General features: G+C 47.4%; 1 protein-coding gene across 1 annotated transcript in view; it reads right to left on the bottom strand.

The window, feature by feature from the left end:
• The window catches only part of Hpcal4 (hippocalcin like 4), a 16431-nt gene extending 14887 nt beyond the window's left edge, over positions 1-1544 (bottom strand). The window contains exon 1 of the mRNA XM_031378552.1: positions 1445-1544. The gene's annotated coding sequence lies outside the window, so the exon portion shown is untranslated. The remainder of the gene's footprint in view (positions 1-1444) is intronic.
• Positions 1545-4823: the final 3279 nt, after the last annotated feature.

Raw genomic sequence — 4823 nt, 5'->3', positions numbered from 1 at the left:
AAAAACCACACCGTTGCTATGGGAACAGAAGAACCACAGTTGAATCTCTAAGCCTTCTCTTCCTGGGCCCCAGAGGGGGTGGGGGTAAGATAGGGGATGATTCACAAGATGCGACCCCATCCCTTGTCCCGCCCGAACTTGGAGGGGGTCAACGAGGAGCTGCGGAGTGGCAAGGTGGAGAAGGGAAGGTGGGGTGGTCAAGAACTCGCGTCTTTGCACCAGTACCCCTCCACACCCACTCCCCTCCCGCGGTTTATCAGAGGGGAGGGTGGGTGCAGCAGGAGCTGGGTGGATGTGAAAGTATCCTCTACCTAGACACATGAGGGCGTGGGCTCCCGACAGCCACTCCTACAACCCTAAGTCAGATCTCTTATCAGGCTCTATCGTTACTTCTCGAAGACCCCTAAAAGGATTCGTTGGTTCTCCAGAAGGAGCCTTTACGTATTGCTCCATTCCCCACCCTCTCGCATTCCCGTCGCTTAGATGGAGCCGGTTCCCAGCCGCCGCCAGTCTCCGGCCTCGGATGTTGACACAAACCGGAGGCGGTTTACACTGAACGGGTCTGGAAGGTTTCAGGGAGGCGAAAACACCTCCTTCCCGCACTTGGGGGTCTCGCCACAGCCCGCTCAGTCTCCACGGATGTACTGGTGTCTGAGAGCTCACAACCCAAGGTAGTGGAAAAGAGCTCTCTAACGCCAAACTCCGGGCGAAAAGGGAGCAGAGATCCTTGGGCTGGGCCACGTGCGGAGGAGGGACTTCAAGGGATCTACCAAAAGTGGGGGCGAGGCGTGTAGGGGATTGGTTAAATGGGATTGCAGATGCTGAAGAGGCCGGATTTCTGTCCAGGCAGCAAATAGTGGCGATGAGCGCTGTTTGGAGGGGATAGGGACAGGGCTAACCCCAGCAAAGAACCAGCGTTGGGAATTTGGTCTTAGAAACTCCCAAACCAAGCACACTGAGGGGAAGCCAGTGGGACCTGCCTCTTCCTTATGAGAGAGAGCTTTCCATTTCCTCTTAAGCCAGTTGCGCTGTCGTTCTCCTAAGCAGCTGGGTATGCCTTCTCTCCGGGGCTGTAGCCCACGCCTGGGAGCTAAAGAGGAGATACAACCCTGGCATCTTTGGTTGGTGACTCATGAAGTTCCTTAAAAGCCTTAAGTCCTTCCCGGGTACTTTAAGGGTGCTTTAAGCCCTCCAGTAGTAAGCAAGAGTGCTTGGTTACAGTTAACTATAACCCAACGTGCAGGGAAGTGAGGCAGGAGGATAACTGTGAAGTTGGCCTAGTTTCCATGAGTTCTCAGTCAGTGTTACCTGGCACAAAACAAAAACCAATCACCACCAACAAATTGCAGTTTTGGATTGTCTGGAGTTAAGGTATCCACTGTGTGTCTTGACACATACTTCAAGAACAAATGGAAAGCAGTATATTTGTATTATTGTTACTCACATCTGAGAGCCGAGGAAATGGAGGTGCTAGGTAAAGTGATGGACACAGGTTCACATGGCAAGTCCATCTACCATCTCTGGAGCAGTCTGGCTCTAGAGCCCACTCCTTGCCAGTTGGTTTAGCTTTCCATTGCTGTGACAAAATGCCCAAGACAAACCACCTTATTGGAGAAAAGACCTCCTTTGTCTCACAGTTTCAGATGTCACAGACCATAATTATTGTTTGGGGACTGTGCGAGGAAGGACACTATGGTGTGGATCATGGTAAAACAAAGGTGCTTAGTGCATGGCAGCCAGGAAGCATCAAGAGGAGGCTCACTCTTTAACAAAACCTTGCCTCAGAAACCAAGTTGTGAATCCATGAGTGGACGGATCCACCTATGAGGTCAGAGCTGCTCATCTTCCACCTGTGTGCATGGCTGTGTGGGGACCACATCTGCAGCACACAAACTTCTGTGAGACATTTTAAATCCAAACCATAACCTGTAAGCTAGTACACAACCCTGCTCCCCCTTCAAGTCCTTCAAGTCCCTAAGGGAGACAACCTAGTTTTTGTTTTTGTTTTGTTTTGTTTCTGAGACAGAGTTTCTCTGTGTAGCCCTGGCTATCCTAGAACTTGCTCTGTAGACCAAACTGGCCTCAAACTCACAGAGATCCTCCTGTCTCTGCCTCCCAAGTGTCAGGATTAAAGGCAAGTGTCACCACCACCCAGCACAACCTAGGTTTGTTTTGTTTTGTTTTTAATTTATTGCCAAGAAAACATCTGACGCAAACAACTTCAAAGAAAGGGTGGTGTTTACTTTGACTCACTGTTTTCAGCCCATGGCTGCTTTCCCCATTGTTCTGCACCCAAGACAAGTCTGAACATCATGGCATACAGTGTATGACAGAACAAAGCAGATCACATCACAGCAACCAAGAAGCAGAGTGAGGGGTGGGGACTAAGCATACACATCAAAGGCACTTTCCCAGGGGGCATTCTTCCACAATTCCCATCTTCTCACAAGAGTCCACTCAGTTAAGAATCTATCCCTGGACCGGAGAGATGGCTCAGTAATTGAGAGCACTGGCTGTTCTTTCAATCGACCTAGGTTGAGTTCCCAGCACCCACATGACAGCTCACAACTACCTGTAACTCCAGTTCCAGGGGAACTGACCCCTCTTCTGGTCTCCTCAGGCACTGTACCTACATGGTGCACATACATACACTCAGGCACACACACAGAGAAAATAAATCTTTCAAACAAAACAAAACAAAACAAACCACAGACAGTAACCCATTGATGGATCCATCAATTAGGTTAAAGCCTTCAAGATACAATTACTTTCCCAAAGTCTACCTCTAAGCATGGCATTAGGGAGCAAGCCTTCAGTGTATAACCCTTTTGGGAGCTATTTCATGTCCATGTATAATACACACTTAGAATTTCACTTCTTTCTGAAAGGCAGTATCTACTACGAAAAACGTAGAGAAATAAGACATACAACACCACAGCAGAGCTGGCAATAGGGAGTCCTTTTCAACTGTGAAGGGAGGGGCCAGTATATGACTGTATACAGGGGCCAGTTTTGACTATATACATTTCCTGGATCAGACTGCCTAGGCAGCCTTGCCCGGAAACCATCTCAGGTTTCTAAACTTCCACTCACTTGCAGTGCTCGACCCCGAACTCATGTCTCCTGAGTTTTGATGTTTAAAGCAGTAACAACTGACACACACTGAGTACTTGACTGTGTGCCAGACTGCTATTCTTTACCCAAGGTGTCTCAGTCCCAAAGATGACCACTCAGGGCTGATACTGAAAACCACAACAACTCACTGAGGTGGCTAGTGTTTTACTAACTTGACACAAACTGGAGTCATTTGGGAAGAGGGAACCTCAATTGAAAGATGTGCCCACCATATTGGTCTCTTAGTAAGAGGGAAAGTCCAGCTTACTGTTGGTAGGACCGTGCCTAGGCAGGAGGTCCTGGGCGGTATAAAAAAGTGGACTGAGCAAGCCTTGGGGAGCAAGATGGTTCCTGCCCTGGCCTGAGAGCTGCAAACTAAAATAAATGTTCTCCCCTCCAAGGATGTTGTTGTTGTTGTTTTGTTTTGGTCATAGTTTTTTGTTTGTTTGTTTTTTATTTTTTTATCACAGCAATAGAAACCCTAACTACGACAACCAACAGTGATGGATGCTGGCCTTTGGGTCAGATTAAGGTCTCAACCCTGTTCTGCCAAGAGTTAACAGGACTTATTGGATCAAGCAAGGACGGACAGGGGAGAAGTGTGCTGGGATGCCCAGGGCTCTGGCTATCTGCTTACTAATTGACTTGGAAGTATTTTGGCGTTTTCCACAACTACTTGAGCTATACTGGTGCCTAGGCAACAACAGGCTTTCAGTCCAGGTATCATTTCTTCATAGTAGTGAAAGGAGGCTCAAAGGCGTAGGGAGGGTAGACAGCTTCTCCATAAACAGCTCATTCGCAACAAAAGGATTCTAACCTTCGTTTCTGGTCAGATTCCCTACTTGCCGCCACCCCCTATCCTGTGTACCCAGAAGGAGTGCAGTCCGTCCCCTGCTGGGTTGGAGTCTAATGTTAAGCAGCTGCAAACCAGCCAGATTTAAATTCTGAAGCTTAGAACTTGGAAGATGGACCAATCAGTAAAGTGCAAAAACCCAGGTGGGCGATGATCTCAGTGCTGGGGCGGCAAAGGCAAGTGGGTCCCTGAGGGTTAATGACTGACTGACTGGCTGGCCAAGCCTTCTTGGCTAGCTCTGGACCAGTAAGAGACCATAGATAGGTAAATAGGTAGATAGATAGATAGATAGATAGATAGATAGATAGATAGATGCATACATACATACATACATACATACATACATATATTGAAGGGGCCAGAGATAGTTCAGCGATTAAAGTCTTGCTCATTTTTATCTAAAGGACCTGAGTTTGGTTCCCAGTGTCTATTTCAGGTGGATTATTGCCTGTAACTTCATATTCCTCTATAGGCACCTGTACTCATGTGCACATACTTACACACCCACCCATAATTAAATATAATAAAAATCTCCGAGCATGGTGGCTCACACTTGTAATCCCAGCCCTGAGGAAACAGAGATAGGTGGATGTCTGAGTTTGTTGCCAGCTTAGTCTACACAGCATGTTCTGGGCTAGCCAGAGCTACATAATGAGATCCGGTCAATGATGGCAATGGCAACAATAATATAAGAATCTTTTTAAAAACAAGGTTGAGATTATCTGAAGAAGGCATTCACCATTGACTTCTGACCTCTACATGCAAAAACATTCATGTGTACACACACCTTTACACATACACAAACAAGTACACACACATAGAGACAGACAGACACACACACACACAGAGAGAGAGA

Source organism: Mastomys coucha, unplaced genomic scaffold (genome assembly GCF_008632895.1).
Source record: "Mastomys coucha isolate ucsf_1 unplaced genomic scaffold, UCSF_Mcou_1 pScaffold18, whole genome shotgun sequence".
Taxonomy (NCBI): domain Eukaryota; kingdom Metazoa; phylum Chordata; class Mammalia; order Rodentia; family Muridae; genus Mastomys; species Mastomys coucha.
This window is presented reverse-complemented; position numbering and strand designations above follow the sequence as displayed.